The sequence below is a fragment of the Ochotona curzoniae genome, unplaced genomic scaffold, assembly GCF_017591425.1.
Source record: "Ochotona curzoniae isolate NIBS_2020 unplaced genomic scaffold, NIBS_Ocur_1.0 contig_908, whole genome shotgun sequence".
NCBI lineage: Eukaryota > Metazoa > Chordata > Mammalia > Lagomorpha > Ochotonidae > Ochotona > Ochotona curzoniae.
Genome location: NW_024466607.1, coordinates 11,169,362 through 11,187,698, shown reverse-complemented (window position 1 = coordinate 11,187,698; position 18,337 = coordinate 11,169,362). Strand labels below are relative to the sequence as shown.

The following is an 18,337-nucleotide window of genomic DNA, read 5'->3' as shown; positions in this document are numbered from 1 at the left end:
GCACCCCGGCATGGGAGGCGGTGTCCCATGTGGGGTCTTTACCACTGCACTGAACACCCAGCCCCAAATGCATTTTTGTTGATTCTTACAGTGTTTGAAATTGTTTGAAATGGTTTCCAATGTTTTAAAGCAGATTTTCTTTTCCATGAAAATCTACATTTCTAGCTTTTCTTGGGAGAAATCATAAGTCGATCCGCTCACGGGGGACTCCCATGCCTGCTTGGTAGTAACTGCCTGGAGCTGAGGAGAGGCCAAATTCACACAAAGGGCACGAGTCCTCGTGGGAGTCATGGCCTCTCATTACCTTCCTCTCTGCTTCACAAATGTCCACCTGGAGGCATCTGAGCCATTGCCCTGCGACCTGCCTAATGCCTAGCATCACCTTGAGCTGCAGCTCATTCAACACACAGTTGCCCGACAGTGGGACTTATCACTGCCCTTATAGCATTCTTCTCTCCTTGCCCCTCATGACTCTCCTCCCACCCCATCTCGACCCCTGCCACTTTATGCTAAGATGGAAGGGAAAAAAAAAAAAGACCAGACCGAAGTGCAAGGCTCAGAACCACAGCTGTGCGAGTCAGTTTGCATCTGCCACAAACAGGTTTAACCTTTAGATTGCACTCTTGAAAAAGTGAACTCATGACCACATTCAGGAAGCAAGGGGCAGTGCCTTTCAGTTAGGACTGAGCAGGCTTTTGTCTATGGTGTGTATGTGTGTATGGGGCGGAGGGTCATCAGAATAGACAAGCTCCTGTTTCAGCAACCAGTGACCCCTTAGCCTGGAATTATTTGAGGATCTTCTGGGTGCCAGGCTCTGAGGACATCAGCAGGTGATGGGGACAACCCATCTTCTTCCATAGGCAGGCAGTTAGCCTGTGCGTTGTGGACCTCAAACACTTTGTCCTCCACATTGCCTCACAGGTGCCAGACTCTTGACCTGCTATGCAGTTCCTTTAGTTTAGGCTGAGTTCCTATTTACAAACGAAAATATCATTCTGGGGAGGAAGGTATCCATTGGGTCAGTTAGTCATCAACTGAGGTGTGTATTTCTGAGTGTGCATCTTTGACCATATAGCTTGTAAGCTGGGAAATCACTGGGGTCTGACTGTTGTGCACATGGAGCCCAGAAGATACACACACACACACACACACACACACACACTCAAATAAGCCTTCGATTTCTGTTGGTTCCATATTGCAGTTAAACAACTGGATAGAAAACATTTGGACAAAAACTTATACCTGTATTGAATCTGTGCAATCTATTTTTTTTATCATTATTGCCTAATCAACAACTTTCAAGGCATTTACGTTGTGTTAGGCACCACTGGCCATCTAGAGAGGGTTTAAAGCCTCAGGGAAGACATCCACTGGAGAGACAAAAATACTATGTCATTTGGTAGATGGGACACGAGCGCCTGTGGACTTGGGGAACTACAGAAGTTTTTGACTCAATTCCCATGGTGGGGGGGAGGGTCACTAGTTGGAAGCGGCTTTCTCAGATGTGTAGCTGTGACTGCTCACTACTTTTTGAGGTCTGCTCGCTAGCAGATGCCAAGGTGAAGGTGGGGAGGCAGGTCCCAGGGGTGGCGCATGTTAGCTAGAAGCTGCTCATCTTATTCTCTCCTTATTCTCTTATTGCTGAGGCAGGGCAGGGTCACAACCACCTTGTCTGGTTTCCTTGAAGACCATTCTCTGGGAAATCACACTGGCCCACCCACTCACAGTAGCCCATTACAATTCTTTCTTGAATAACTATGTTAGAGGGATACTAGCGCCAGCTAAAATGGTGCCTTTTTACCCTATTCTACACGGGGTATAGGTGGGGATGCTGAGGCTCCATTAGGATTCCTTGCTGGATGTGATTTGGGAGCAACATGGAGAGGCTTCTGAAGGGAGTTTCCATCACCCTCAGTCCACTGAAGAACGTGGAGATGTAGGAGAGCAGGGCTTGGCCGGCCAGGTGGCTCATCCTGCTGTCTCTCCCTAAAACTTGGGGCTCCTTCCCTCCCATGGCTTGCTCTCTGAAAGGGAGACAGTGGCAGCCAGGCTCCCATGCACTTGGCAATCTGTCAATTCGTTCTTTGGGGAAGCAGAGCCAAGAAGGCTGGGCAGGGCCAAAGTGCTGCAGAGTCAGCAAGTTGCATCTCTGCAGCAGTAGCCAGCCTAGCATGCGTTCCTCAGTTAACACACCTGCGGGTACGTGGTACCTCAAGCTCAGAATCCATAAAGTCAAGGCAATTTCCTTAACATGCCATCAATAAAAGATTATGGAAGGGGGAGGGTTTTCTTTAGAAGCTAATGCCTTACTAAAGTTCAAATGAAGCAATATATAGTAAAATAAATTCAATCTCTATTTTCACTCCTTGCAATTTTAGTGGAGGCTAAATGAAATGGAACTGTGTTGTTCCTAACCCGTTCAATATATCTTCACTTCCTAAGAGCCAAGGTCATCTCTACCTTCATTGGAAAGGAGGCAAAATATAAAATATCCACCCATACTAAACAGAAAAGCGTTTGCGAGTTTTTGAAAGCCAGGTAGATGACTGATATAATATGTCATTCATTTCATGGTGCAGCCGAACGTGGTTTATAGATAGCGTTTAACTTTGCCAATTCTGCGACGATATAATCCCCCTTCTGAGGATAAAAATCATACATTTCACATAAAAGGAGAGATTGTGGAAAGAAAAGCAGCAAAATGAGTTCTGTACAATGGATAACAGAAAGTTGCTTGCCCAGAGATGATCAGAGCAAGTTTGTGCAGGTGCACCTTACTGACCAACACTCATCAGGTGAGACAGTGACTACTGGGGTGACTGGGACAGGGTGCTGCTGAATGATACCAAGTACCTGGTTTCCTGTGTGTACTGGTACACACAGTATCTCGTTAAATCCTCTATGTAACTATGAATGTCAATGGTGTACTCACTTGTTTCATAAAGGAGAAAAACAGAGTTGCCTGGAGTCTACTAGCATAGCTGAAGGTTACTCCACTGGACGAAGATTACACAGCGCAGATCAAACCCAGCTCCACTATGAGGCCAAAGCACACGAGTGTACGGAACACCCCTCCACCCACTTGAAATTCAGGTTTGGACAGAACATGTTTATTTCTGCACTTCTTTAAGACCTTGAATAGGACATGTCTAAAACCAAATTCCTCTTTCCATCTCCCCGCTTCACGCCAAGATTCCCTACTTTCTAAGAACACTGTTTCCTTGAGCATCCACGTGGAAGTCTACGAGCCACGTTGGGTTCCAGGTTCCCCATCCTAAATCCCCAAACTGCTACTATCCCCTCACCAGGCTGAAAGTTCCTTTGTACAAACATGTACTTCAGGTCTTGGGGTTGCTTTTCCTGTTCCCGGATGCCAAGCACAGCCACCTGTATCACAGTTCCTTTCCACAGGTCCCCATTGTCCACCATTTCTTCTGGAATTCATTACACTGTCACCTACCTGCTCTCATCTGTCTGCCGTTGTATTTACCTGTTCATGTGCCACCAGAGCAGTGTAGAGCATCCAAAATGATCTTTCATGGTAGCCTTCCTATTTGCTTGAGCCTTAGAATCCATTGTAGTCTTTTGTTTCCCCCAACTTAGGTTCCTGACCAGTGCATCTGAAACAAAGATGAGAATTTGCCTTTTTAATAAGCACCTTTGGGCTTCTTGAACATGTGGCCTCTGCCTTACCCTGGGAAACACTGGTCTGGTATAAATGTTCATTCACAGCTGGAGGAGGAATTAGGGAGAACTGCCTGCAGTACGCAGAAGTTCCAGCTGGCACGTGGCCCTCCTGCCTCCCTTGTGCCCTGCTTTCACTTCCTCTGATGCTTTCTATTAAGAGCTTAGCAATGGGTGATGGAATGAATGCATTACAGAATGAGTCTGAAACCTGTCTTCCTGATATCTTGGAGTTATTCTCTGGTTATAAATTTGTGATTCCTGTGATGCTGCCTGAATTCTCCCTGCTACTAGGGCATCTTGGGTCAAAAGTACTACAGCCGAAGGCAACTGTCTGAAATACTTAACCAGAACTCCTTCCAAATGCTGAGGTCACCCAAAACAAGGTAAATCTGAGAAACTGTCATGGTCATCAAGACACTTGAGGAGATGCAACTAAACATAACATGGTAATTCTAGACAGAATTCTGGGATAGAAGAAAATGGTCACAGGTCAAAAACCCAGAAAATATGAACTTTAATTAAAATTAACTGAAGAAGTGATGGGGCAAGAATCTAAACTACCTTCCCTTTAGCACAATCTTACATCCTAGCCTTTTCAGAGAGTTGATCCTAGAGTGTTTGTGAAGATTAGTGCTAATCCAAAAGAGTGTTCTGCCTTCCGTTTAGCACAAGGGAAGGCTTGGGGACATCTGGCCAACATGCCAGGAGCTACATCTTAGCCTTTTCAGAGAGTTGATCTTGGAAGTGTTTGTGAAGATTGGTGCTAATCCAAAAGACTGTTTTGTCCCCTCTCCATGTCCATCTGCTAGGACAAAGAACTGACTGGTCTGAAGCTCTGGATGGGGCACTTACAGTATCACTTAGAGTAAGGCCTTGGCATTGGGCCAAGGACAACATACTTATTTCCAAGGATCTGGCGTGACACCCAGCTCAGATACCCACCTGCTGGTGACTTGGCATGTGTTATTGGCCTTCCCATTTGATGAATGCAGATGAGAGCACCCTCCTTACAAAGCTACTGTAAGTGTAGAGTCAGCTGGTTCTAACATAATACCTGGAAGACAGCATCTCACCGAAGGTGCCCTGGTTGGACACTGGGAGTTTCAGAATGGCTCAAGGTGACAATTTTGAAACTTGCACAACTTCTGCTCCCAATTCATTTTCAACCTTGGGCTCTATTCCATAAGTGCCCCTCTCTGGCCACACTTGGCTGGAACAATCCCAATTATAACTCAAATTTCTAGTTCTGTAGAAATGAAACCATCATTTGACTTGGTCCCAGATGTCATTTTTATTGGTGTCTAAAAATAAAACTGACAGTAATTTCCTAAACAGTTTATAGCTTCAGCATAGGCAGCTAGATTCTTCCCCTGGGCGTGCCATGAAAAGCCACGCACACCACGTCTGGATTGCAAACCTCTGACCCATGCCAGCCTGTAGTGTCAGCACAGCCCCCAGGAGGATGACACAGGCCAGCAGTCCAAGGAAGAAGTGACCAGCCTGTGCCCAGCTTCATCTCAGAACTTGGGAGCTTTCCCTTCTTTGGTCTGCCCCTCTGACATTGGCTGAGGACACCCAGAGAAGGGGGAGAGTGTAAAAGGAGAAATGGGGAGAGAGAGGGAGAGAGAGAGAGAGAGAGAGAAAGAGAGAGAGACCCAAACCCTGACTGCATAAATGTAAAAAAGGTGGCTCTCTAGCAGATAGGTCATATTGTATGAACTATCCATGCAGTTGATTAGATCTAGCATTGTCTAGAACATTCTCTGAAGCACTAAATGACATATGAAGGAAGATTTACAAGTGTAGTTCTCGGAGACGCTGTGCTGGGGAGTTATGGTGTCTCTGCCCAGTGTCACCGGGGGAGGCCAGGAAAGTAGTTTACAATTAAATCCATCCCATAGATCTTTCTGGACACCTTCTGGATAAATCACTGTAGTTGTTGGCTATTGCAATGAGGCAAGGAAGGAAGGCGGGAACTTTGCAAGATGCAGCACTTCTATATGGTCTTCTACTTGGGTCCCCCAACTCAAGCAGGCAGGTTTGGGATCCTCCTTGGATCAACATAGTCATGGCTCCAGAGACCTGGATCCCCAGAGACCAGTGTGCTTTTACAAGTTTTTAGCTACATAAGTCATACTGGAATGTTTTCTTCTTATAGAAAGGAAATCAAAGCAACACAGACCATTTAAAGCCCTGCTTAGGCCTTACCACCACACTTACCACTGCCACCTTTTGCACGAGATTTGCCCAGTACTTTTTGACACATACATGTATATGTGTGAATGTAAGAAAAACATGTTCATGTGTGTGTGAAGTTTGCTTCTTCCCTTTCCTCTCTTCCTCCTTCTTCTCCCACTTCCTCTCTGCTTTCCTTTCTTTTTCCACATTTAAAAAGTACTTAATCATGTAGATTTTCAGTTGCCTTTGCAATGGTCTCTCTATAATATATATCTGGTGCTGTAATTTGTTGTTTTCATCATCAAGGGCTGTTCCAGGTTGGGGGTCATGTGGAAGGCACAGGAGGTAGCAGCATAGTTAGCTCCTGGGGGTGAGGCCAAGGAAAGACAGAGGGGAGGCAGCAGGCATGAGCTGGGAGACAGAACTGTGTGCAACAGACCTGACCAGCTCTGCCAATCCTGTGGGGAGCTCAGTGTTAACACTGTGCCTTGAAGGAGCAGCTTACTATGCAGAAATCGCCAGGCTTTAATACCTGAACCATGCTTAGCACTGGATGGGGGACTCCCTGGAAGAGCATGGCCTCAATTCAACTGCTGTAAAGGGGCTGAACCTGGAGGGAGTCAGTTTGCTGCAAGAGTCAAGTTCTTTGGAGAGCAACTGAAGGGCAAAGCTTCCTCTTAGATAGATCTGGGGTTCTTTTCGTGTAAGGTATGCTATTTGGTTGTTGTTGTTGGAGTATATTCCTCAGTATGGGTTTATCACACTTATTTGTTCTCAAGGAACACTCAAGCTATTTTGCTATCATGAATAATGTGGCATTTCACACCCTTGAAAAGAACTTCTGGTCAACCTTCCATAGCCAGAGCTGATAAGGTAAATACGGAGAGGAGAAATTGCTGACTCTAAAGATACCTGTTAAGAATTCATAGATTCTTGGTAAAATGTCCTCTCAAAGGATGGTATACCATGGCTCTTACTCTGTAGGATAGGAGAGCCTGTATTTCCTACCCACCCTGACAGGTCTTGGATGGATAAGGAATTTCAGCCCTGGAGGTCAACCTTTCTGTTGGACCTCTGACCCTGTTCGTTCAAAGGCTCCTGACACCTGTACCACAATGCTTTACCTAAACCATTGTTTGCATTGCTGGCAGTTAGCCAGATGTTTACAGACTCTGGAAACAAACTATGGGGCTCAGTCCCAGAACCTCTTATTGCTAATTGTGACACAGACTCATTACTGAACCTCTCTTTGTTCCTCAGTTTCCCCGTGTGCATAATGAGGACAACAATAGCACATACCTCCTAGTATAGAGTTGATAGATGCTTAGTTCTTGGGACCCCGTGTGGTACACAGGAAAGCCAACTCAGTGAGCATTCACTGATGTCAATATCTGACCACCTTGCTTGGACCATCATGCTCTGCTTTCATGAAGCCACATTTCTGATACTGCTTCTCAAGCTCCAAGTGTCTCCCTCCCCAGTTTCCCCAGGCAAGACTATTTCCAGTCTGGAGTTGTCCCTTTCCTGGAATCCACTCTGGCTCTCACACTCTGCATATCCTCCCAGCCACGTAGGTGTGTCCCCTGCCATGCTTTTAGGGTGACTTAGTTGAATAAAAAACATATGATTCTCAGCCTTTTTTCAGACCTTAGTTTGCATCGACTACATTAATTCTCCAAAACACAAAAAGGACTTAATTGTTCCAATTGTAGCTTTATAACTTGTGATGTGTCTTAACAGTGCTACTGTGAGGTTTAACGGATTAGCACATGTGAAGAAGGTAGAGCTGTGGACCTAGGGATAACGCCTCTTTTTAATGCTATTCACCTGTACCTCCTGGTTAACTAAAATTCAGTGTTTCCATGCTCATTGAAAGCCAATCTGGCTTATGTTTAGTTGAGTTAGGTACCTGATAATGGGACCTGGTATAAAGACATGAAGAAATTCTGAAAGAGACAGAGATGGCAAAAGTAAAGAAAGAGAACTGCTGGGCTGGGTGCTAGGGTAAAAAGCACGGTTTGGGATGCCCACATCCCATACTGGAGGCCTTCGTTCAAGTCCTTATTCATCCAGCTTCCTGCTAATACACCTTGGAGGCAGCAGATGGATGGCTCAAGTACTTAGGTGCCTGCCACCCATGCTTTGAGCGCCTGACTTTGGCCTGGTCCAGTTCTAGATATTGTGGGCATCTGAAGAGTGAGCCAGTGTATGGAATATCTCCCTTTGTATGTGTTTAGGCACAATCTCATTGTTACACACTGAAAAGTCAGATGGAATAGAATATCTCTATGATTGTTCCTTGTCTCTCTGCTCTTTCAAATAAAAGGAAAGTAAGTAAACAACTGAGAAAAGAAGACAGAACATCAACAGGAGGGACGGCTTATCAGCTCTAGTGACACAGAGTTCATCAAGACATCAGCATAGGCAAAGGTGACACAGAGCAATGAGCTCTGGGTTGAAGGAGCCCATTGTTTGCTAATATTTTTAGCATCTTGAGCCCAACACTCTCAAGAGATTTTCAGGAAAATAAAACAAAGCAAAGCAAAGCAAGAAACACGGATGTCAAAGTTCATAGGTGAAGCCTGCCAATCTCAGGATCCTGTCAACCTACTCCAATGAACCCACCCAGCCATTTAGTGCTTCAGACTTAGGGCATTCTGCAGTTTGTAACCTGCTAGGTCACTTCAACACTGCTGGAGCCTTTCTCAAGCACACTGTAGTTTTACGGGTTGGTAACATAGAGGCTGGCACTTCGGAATGCCAATGGCCTGCATTAAACATTTCCTTTTTCAGTTTCCCCAGGTTTGTTTCTCCCGGGGTCACCTTTGATTTCAGTTCACTGTGGCCTGCCTACCCCCTTTTTGTGAGGGCAGGTGATCGGTGGGCTTCCTGGCCCATGGTATTTGTTGAACAATCCCCATTAGGAATCTAAGGACTTCCTTCACCCAGCAACCCTCTCAGGTTATGTCTTCCTTCTTGGAGTGAAATTAAAACTATTTTTTCAGCAACCTGTTCAACCAGATGGAGAGCCAGTCTTCTCTGGCACCATGAATCTCCCTGCGGTCCTCTTTTATCACTGAGGCTTTATTTTTCACTTGCAAGGGCTCTATTAACCAACTGCCAAATCTCCCCTTCTCCCTGCCTCTGTCCCTTTGTATGTGTTTGGGTGCGATCTCATTGTTACACACTGAAAAATCAACTGTGTTTAGTGTATATTTTTTCTTTTGTTACACACTGAAAAAATCAAGCATGTTTCATATGTATTTTTTCTTAGCACCTCCCACATCATTCAGTGGGAATGTAGCTGGGGCTGTTGAGGGCTCCGAAGCTCTAGCTTTGAGGAAGTACAAGAACAGGAGGAGGGTGCTCATCAACGGTTATTATGAATGCTGTCCTGGTATAGGGGTGATGGTCTCTCCAAAGGGTCACCATGACCAATTAGCATCTTGAGTTAGTCTACCCACCTTGGAGGGGATAAAGCACTATCAGAGGGGGCAGGCATTTGACTCAGTGGTTACGACACAGCCTAGGTTGCCTTCATCCCACACAGCTGACTGCCTGGGTTTAAGCCCAGATCCCATTCTGATCCCAGCTTCTTGATAGAGTGCATGCTGGGATGCAGTAGGTAATGGCTCAAGCATTTGGGCCCTGCCACCCACAAGTGAGACCCACAGACTGTATCTCCATCACTCTCTCTCTTTGTCTCTCTACCTTTCAAACAAAATTAAAAAGAAAGCAAATAGATAAAAGTGTAACAGAGAAAGAGCTGGGCCCACATTGTGGTTTAGTCAGTTAAGCCATGGCCTGTGACACCCGAATCCCATGTGGGTGCAGTTTCTGTCCCTATTAATGAGCCCAGAAAAGCAGCGGAAGATGCCCTAAGTGTTTGAGCCCCACCACCAAGGGGAGGGACCTGAATGGAGTTCCTGATTCAAGGTTTTAGCCTGGCCTACCCCTGGCTTTTGTAGCCACTTGGGGAGGAAACCAGTGAATGGAAGCTCTCTCTCTTTCTTACTCTCTTTTTCTCTCTCTGTTTGTCCCTTCCCCACCCCCTAAACTATACCTCTTGAATAAATAAATAAGCACTTTTCAAAAAAGAAAGCCCTTGTAGCATGGTTTGCCAACTTATTAGCTGGCAAAGACTTTGATGATCTGACATTGATCCTGGAAGAGCAACAGCTAAACAAAGGAAGCGGTGTAGCTCTCCGTGGAGGTCCTGGCATGCTGAGCCTCTCCTCTGCCCCCTCCCCGCTGGAGGGTTCTCCAGATGCCAAGGTCTCATGGAGGGAACTGGTTCACACCCAGATGGTTGCCATGATGGCTCCTTTGCTTTGTAGACATTGATTTGTAACTGGTGTGAACTTTGTGCTGTGCCCCAATCCATTCAGATCCCTTACCAGATCTGTATGCCTCTCCCTAGCTGTACTGCCTTTCAGTTCTTGAAAGCCTTGAAAAGCTGGAAAGGCCACAGAACTGACCTCCTCCGAGGGCAGCTAGTGACTGCTGATAAGCTAAGGAAGGGTTACCAGACCCCAGCCCCTGTCCCTTAGAGACAACCTTGAGCTCCAGCCTAGACTTCAGAGTTTCCCTGCAGGATTGGGATAAAAGGGACTCTGCCTATGTGGGTCTTGCTTGGGACAGTCCTAAGTCATCAGGCACAAATGAACCCACTCACCAGGGCCTTTTGGGTTCCAGGCAACCGGGTGGTTGGGCCTGCAGCCATTTTCTCTGCTTCGAGGAAGCCAATATTTGACTCATCAGATTCGTTGTTGTCTTGGAAACTTGCAGCTAGGAGCCTGGGGACACAGGCAGGCCCTCTCCTGAGGAGTAGAGGGGCAGCTTCCTGGGGGGCTCTGTCAGCTTGGGGCGCTCATGTTCCTCTCCTTTCATGTGGCCATGTCCCCTGCTCAAAATTGGATGCTCATTAGAACTTTGGGAATATGCCTTTCAAGCTTTTGATGAATAGGCTGCTTGATGAATCCAAATTAAGGCCAGCACTCTCTCCACATCTCTCCTTATGCCAAAGAGCATGGCAGGAAATGGCTTTTCCTTAAAGCCTTATGTCTTTCTTCGTTTTTATGAGGTTAACTTCTCACATGCACTTCTCTCTGGATTAGGCAGAGAGACAGAGACACAGTGTGTGTGTGTGTGTGTGTGTGTGTGTGTGTGTGTGTGTGTGTGTGTGTGTGACAGAGAGACAGAGAGAGAGAGAGAGAGAGAGAGGAGCAAGAGAGGCAGCAAACATTACCTTTGAGTGCCAAAAGTCTTTCTTGGCCCCTAACCAAGATTGGGTAAGAGCCCCTTCTGGATGCTTCCACAGCCTCCTGCTATATCACTTCATATACCGTCTGACATCACCTATTTACTTGTCTGCTTATTGAGCTTGAAGGAAAACAGATCAGAAGAATTTGAAGTCACTGAATAAGGCTGTTCGAAAACAATCACTGCGCTGTCATCAAATGGTATGCTTGTACTCACTGGCTGTGCCCACTTGGCCACAGGGGAGCAGCCCTGGAGCGAACATGAGACTGCAATTTGGAGACTGAATAAAATAGGCCACTCTTCATATTCACAGACTGCAATTTTTTTTTTTACATCAAGAAGTGAGGCTACAAAATACCATTCGTGTTGGTGGTCCCCATGAAGGGAATAACTCTAAATCCGGAATGGATTGCTCTTGTTGGTAAGTGGGCTTATATCCAAGCTCTCCTACCTCAGCCGTGGTGATGGGGACTGGATCTCTCTGGGAGCTGACAGGTAGTTGTCCTAACACCCTACAGCTTCTTGGCCTACTTGGTTCTCTTTTCTATGCTGGGGGCTCCTCTGATGTTATCAGCCTCAGCACTGCTCTGGACTCCGGATCTGCTACTCTGAGCTTGCCCACCCAGGCTGTTATTTCCCAACTTCCACCACATCTATTCTGTGACTTCTTTGTGCTCTCATGTGCGTGTGTCGTCTCTATCTGCCAGTCTCCCCCTTGGCTTTGCTTCTCCCTTTGTCTTAGGAGACAACATGTCATCTTGTCTTTAGTCAGTACCCTCATTTAACTGCACCCCAGTCCGTAGTTCCTGCTCCGCAAAATGGGCCCATCTTCTCCATTCTTGTCCAGCTTCAGGGTGCTCTGAGGCATCCCAGCATCATCACCTGAGTCCTGGATGCTCCTCAGTGTGTGTATGTGTGTGTCTCATTTTTTTTGTTCCTTCATTGTAGCTGTTCCAAATCATATATAAGCATCAGAAGTCCCCGGCAGATTCCTCCACTTTTTAATCTCACTTATTACAAACTTCATTGTATATCATCTCCCCTCGTTCCTCATTTACTAACTTACAGCCTTTCCCCTGCCTAGGGGAACCAGGTGTAAGGCTGGAAATCACTTCTTCTAGAAAGTCTGCCCCCAAACCCTTGTAGCTTATCCAGCAAACACCATGCTAGGATCCCCCTCTGGGTTTCCTGACAACTTTAAACTCTGTCCCATCACACTGGACTGTGGTGTGATGTCCTGTGCACCTCTTCTAGGCCGTGAGCTCCTATGGACATTGACAGTGCTTTTCTCACTCTCTTTTCCATTTCTTAACACCTAGCAGAGTGCCCAGCACAGAGGCAGTGTTTGATGCATGTTGTGGAATGAATGACTACAGTCAGTCCACTGACCTGCGTTCTGCGTCCCTTCCCTTCCTTTCTAGCCTTTCCTGCGTCATTAGTTCTTCCTTATTCAGGTTGTGTCAGCAACCTGCCTTCCTCTGGTGTTTTGCATTCAACCATTATTGCCATTATCAAGAATATCATTTTTATAGCCATCTTTACTGGGAACTCACTACATTCCAGGCACTTTGCTGAACATTTTACATTCATGTGCTAGTTTAGTCCTTATGATAGTCCTATGAGGGTAGTATCATTATTCCCTTTCCTGGTGTCATTTAAACATAATTATGCCTCCTTTATTTAAAGCACGGCTCTCTCTAGACCATATGCCCCTCTACTTCATGTCATATGCCTCCCATTATGTCTACACCACGATTCCAGCATATTATCTCCAGCAGCTGTCTCTCCATTTTGACCTCCCTCTTAACTCTTATCTCCCTGCACCCTGAGCCCTATCTGACTCTGGAAGCTCCCACTGACGTCACAGAGGGTGACCTCCAGACAGCAAACACAGTGACTGTTTCAGGCTTATCTTCCTGGCTTCGCAGCAGCAGATGACACCGATGGCCACTGCCTCCCTGTGGTCCTCTTACCTTTCCAGCTCGCATTTCCTCTGGCCTCATTAGGTGTTTATGTTCCCTGGAGCTCTGTGTCTGATGCTTTTCTTCCTTGCTCCCTGCCCTCTCAACAAGCACTCTCTACCTCAGCTTAACTACCAATCCCACTGTCACTCCAGGACCTTCCAACCAAGGTGTCTGTTTCCATGTTGATCATTCCTCCAGTGAGCCAGTCAGGGCTCATCCTTCACCATCCTCATTCCAGCGAGTTCTTCTGCTTTCTGCACTTTGCCACTTGCCCAATCATCAACATTTCAGGTTCCCTCCTTTCTTTCGCTCTTTATATCTAATAAGCATTATATCTTATGCAAGGCTTCTCTTTCATTTTCTTCCTTTCCATCTTTATTGTGATTGTCTTAGTTTAGACAGTCATCATTTTCTAATCTCATGGATGCCTTGCATTCATCCATTGAGTGGTATGGATATATTTCCTATAAAAGCAATGATATATTTTTGCTTATCTTCAATTCCTCAATATCTCCCTAATTTCATTCCCTTTTTAAAAAACATATTTTTAATTTATTAGTAAGACAGGCAGACAGCCAGAGACCACCTATCTGATGACTCACTCCCTAAATCCATTGGGTAGATGGAATCTGGGGGGAAAAAAGGCAGGCATGATCTGTCAATGGGCAGATCTGCATTTGTTCCATCCAGCATCTTAAACCCTGCGGACTTTTGGACTTAGCTGAGTGGAGGCCATCAGCTCTGAATGGTAATGTCAAGTCTTTGTGTTGAAAAGCTCTTTGCTGTTGAAAAGCTCACATTTTGGGCTCTGTTGCTGCCATCACTTTCCAAGGAAACCTGATCCGGAACATTCTCAGAGATAAGATGCTTGGTCCAGCACAGGTGAGTAACTGGAGTTTTAACCTCTGTCATGCCAACAGGACACATTGGAGCACCATTGCCTGAGACTGCACTAAAGTCATTTTCTGATTGCTCCAAGTTCTCCTGTCTCCCCCGAGGAGACAGAATCCTGACTGGAGTCTGGGCGTGATGAGATTGGAGCAGAAGATTACAGATGAGTCAGAACACTGCAATCCTCAGAAGGTGGAAAATCTCTGCAAACTATATATTTCCGTTAAGATGTTTACCTGAAAGCTACACTGCAAAGTGTTTTTTTTTTTCTTTGTCTTAACTTGACCATTTAATGCTTAGAAATGGTCTGTCAACTGTCTTGTGCAGGTGCCACCACTACGTGATCATGGATGAAGGATATGGGTCCCAAACACCTTGTCGCCCAGCTAATAGCAAGTCTACCCTGTGGAGAAGGGCTTCTGGAATGACTTGCATTGTCTGCAGACCCAGGAGGGGGACCAGCTGAGCCTGCTCTGAATAGATGCCCCCTAGAAAGAAGAGCTAAGTAGCTGTTACTTTTACACCACAAAGTTTGGGGAGGGCTGCTTTGAAGTCAAAGCCAGTGACTGATATCTGTGCTCCTAATTTTTCTGCCACGGCTCAGCACACAGAGATAGAAGCAGCACATGAAAACCCCCATGCAACAGGGAGTGAAGCCAGGTGTTGCCCACATAGGTCACCCTGCTGGAGAGACGGAAGGAGTGAAGTAAATGGGGGCTCCCCAGGAAAGCCCCAGGTCTGTCTCCTTTCCCTTCAGGGGCAGGGCAGGCAGATCCTTTTGGCCTATTCTAGACAAAACAGCAAACAGGATTTTGATTTGCAGCCAGAAAGGAATTTAGCCTCTCACAAGGCAGGGCTGAGTCTTATTACAGCAGTGTTTCAAGTGTGCAGTTTAAGGGGTCAGATGGGAACAACAAGACGAGGAAGGTGTCTTCTGAGTGAACCCACTCAGGGGTGCTGTTTGCCTTCCAGCTCTGAAGGACAAAGAAGGGAAAGCTATTATTGGCTCTGACTTAGCTCAGGGGGCAGAGTGTTAACTAAGTGTTCACCTTGCAGCGCTCTGGTGTGGAAGCCTTTCTGGCTGGTGTACATGAGAATTTCAGATCTGGAATGGGTCTTCAAGATTTTCTTGTGGGAACTCTTACCTTCACTTAAGTGCTTCCATTTATTTTTATAGTTACTGTTTTGATCACGCAGGTAATGCCTGGATGTCTCCTCGGTGTGAAGTAGAAGGCAGACACTTGCCCTCTTGGTGCCAGGGGGCCTTGCCCTCCAGTGCATAAGCAGGTAGTGGTCGGAGGCAGCGGGCATCCTTCCAGCTTCCCTCCTACTTATTATTCACATTGAGTTGGACAGAAACAGTTGTGTTTCCATCGTTCTATGTTCGGATCACACTGAGTATCTTGTTCTTAAATTTTCTTGCCGGGAACGATCTTAGAGAGATCTTTTTGGGTCTACTCAGAGAATTCAGATCCATCAGGTTGCAGACTATTTCATTCATGGGAATAGCAATGCTCTATTAACTATTCCATTCAAGACTGTCATTTGAAAGGTAAGGGAACAGACAGGCACATGCTCACTGCTTACAGCACTTGGTACTGGGTCATTCGGAAGCCCTGGGATTCAACCCAAGTCTCCCAGGTGGGTTGGCAATGACCTAGGTACTTATGCCCCCACCTGCTGTCTTCCTCCAATAACAGGAAGTGGGACTCAGGGAGCAGAGTTAGGGCCCCCATCGGACACTCTGAAGTGGAATGAGGGCATCCTGAGCGGCATCACTGCCACTATACCAAACGCCTGTGCCAAGACAGTCTCCTCTTCAGGGGAGATAAAGATGGCTTCCATTTCTTTGCCTTTTATACATCTTGGAGCAAGAAGCATGCTGGTGATAACTCTTTGAACATCATGATGTCTTTATAGCTAGATTCCTGGAAACAGTATTCCTAAAATAAAGGGCATATGTATTTCTAAGTCTTGACACAATTTGCTTTAAATCATCTCCACTTCGTGTCTGCCATAGGAAAGTATTTAACTGCCTTTTTTATTTTTGGCAGTTGATGGTCTACTCAAATTTTGCTTACCTAACTGACTTACAAATTTTAATTTTCTTTCCCAGGAAATCACTCATGATCTATAGATTTTCACACTTGCTGATAATTATATTTTAAATAATGTATTTTAGTTTATAAAAATACCTTGGATTCATGTTCCAGTTTTGTTATTAATATTTGTATCTTTTACATTTTTCTTGAGCTCTATATATCTACAGATCTTTTTTTATAAACAGATTTATTGATTATTCTGTTTTAACTTAATAATGGCTTTTATTATTATTCTATTTTCCTATTTCTTTGGGGATATATTAAGATTTTTTTTATGTAATTTTTCTGGATATAGCTTAGTTCATTTAGTCTTATTAGTGTCTTTTTTTCTTTTTTATTTAGTATCTTTTTTGTAAAGATTTATTTATTTTTATTGGAAAGTCAGATATATAGAGAGGAAGAGAAACAGAGAAAGAGCTTTCATCCGTTGATTCACTCCCCAAGCAGCCACAACAGCCTGAGCTGAGCCAATCAGAAGCCAGGAGCCAGGAGCTTCTTCTAGGTCTCCCACATGGGTGCAGGGTCCCAAGGCTTTGGGCCATTCTCAACTGCTTTCCCAGGCCACAAGCAGGGAGCTGGATGGGAAGTGGAGCTGCCACAACTAGAACCGCTGCCTATATGGGATCCTGGTGCATGCAAGGTAAGGACTTTAGCCACCAGGCCACCACACCAAGCCCTAGTATTTTTAAAGCATTAATATAAAGTTATATCTTTTCCTTTAAGAACTGATTTTGATGTACAGTATCCTCATGTTTCCTGAGTCTTAATAACTCCCATGTTAAATTGACTCCAAATTTTATATATAAAACTGCTTTGTATATAAGTAAATGTATATATATGTGTGTGTGTGTGTATATATATATATATAATGACAGATTTGGGGGGATAAGGGATATCCTTTTAATGTGGATTCTCTGATCATGGCTGATAAAATTTTTACTCTGGAAAAAACTTTTTGTGATTTGTGTATGACTGCAGTATGTGCACGTATATATCTGTGTAAGTGGCTTAACACAAGAAAACTTCATGAGTGTTTGAAAAGAGAGCTTATTTTGTTTCTCTTTCACACTAAGTGGGTTCTTACAGCATTCAAATTCTCCATGTGTAAGGTCTTTCCTAACCTTTGAGCAAGATAAGCAAAATACTTTGGTGTGTTTGTAGATTTCCTATCCCCTAGAATCTCTGTCATCTTCCTCCCTGCCCGTCACATTGTAAGTATAAAGGTTTCTGGCAGTCTGAGCCTTTTATCACTACCAACTACTTCCCGTTTGGTAGCTTTCCCTTCACTTTTACTTACGTGTCATTTCTATGATTTTTGATTACAATTTTCTTGGATTATCTTTTCTGTTCATTCATTGTAAACATCTCTATGTAGGTAAAGCAATACTAAGCCAATGGTTGGGGTTCAGAGCTTACCTGTGTCACCATCCGTCTCTGAAATCTTCAACAAGTAACGTGATCCCTCTGCACCTCAGTTTCTGGAAAATGAGAATTCATGTTAAGCCTGTTTCATGAACTTACTGTAGGAATTGAACAGCACAGAATAAATGATGAATGGACATTAGAAATAACTATTGTCCTTTTATGTGTTTCATCTGAAACAATTAGAAAAATTTGTGGGAAAAGTATTTAAAAGGTAAATTTGTGGGCAAGTGTTTGCCCTGGTGTCTATGACTAGGCAGGGATCCTCTGGTTACGATGCCCTTGTCCCACATCAAAGCGCGTGAGGCTGCTTCCTTATGTCAGCTTCTGATTCCAGGACCCTGCACCTGTGCACCCCAGGAGGAAGCCATCATGGCCTACGGCATCAGGTTCCTCACACCCACACGGGACACCTGGATTGAAATTCCAACTCCCGGCTCAGGACACCAGTCTGAAAAAGTGAACCAGAGCATGAGAGCTCTCCCTGCTCCATTTCTCTCTGTGTCTCTCACATTAAAAAATAAATAAATAAATAAATAAGTAAGATAATTTTGGTAGGAAAAAAGTTTATGGTTAGTTTTTTTTTATAATATGCATTTACACAAACTCTTTGAAGACCCCACATATAGATGGACGCTTAAAAATAAATCTGAGTATTGAATACGTGTAAGAGATAGGTTTAGCACATACATATTTCCAGTGTTTTAAACAGTTTAAAAATTCATTCACTTCAAGTTCACTTCAAAGCAATTAATTGCTTTTCAGCAAATGTATAGTTGTGCAATTTCTTCATCTTATTCCTACTGTAGAACATTTTCATCACTGCCAAAA

The 18,337-nt window shown here is 44.8% G+C and overlaps 1 long non-coding RNA gene across 1 annotated transcript in view; it reads right to left on the bottom strand.

Annotated features, from left to right (window-relative positions):
- Positions 1-2,182: 2,182 nt before the first annotated feature.
- LOC121165613 overlaps positions 2,183-18,337 on the bottom strand; it is a 157,480-nt gene continuing 141,325 nt past the window's right edge. Inside the window, exons 5-7 of the long non-coding RNA XR_005885301.1 lie at positions 17,501-17,562; positions 2,882-3,620; positions 2,183-2,193 (exon numbers count right to left, since the gene is read on the bottom strand). This is a non-coding gene — a long non-coding RNA (uncharacterized LOC121165613). The remainder of the gene's footprint in view (positions 2,194-2,881; positions 3,621-17,500; positions 17,563-18,337) is intronic.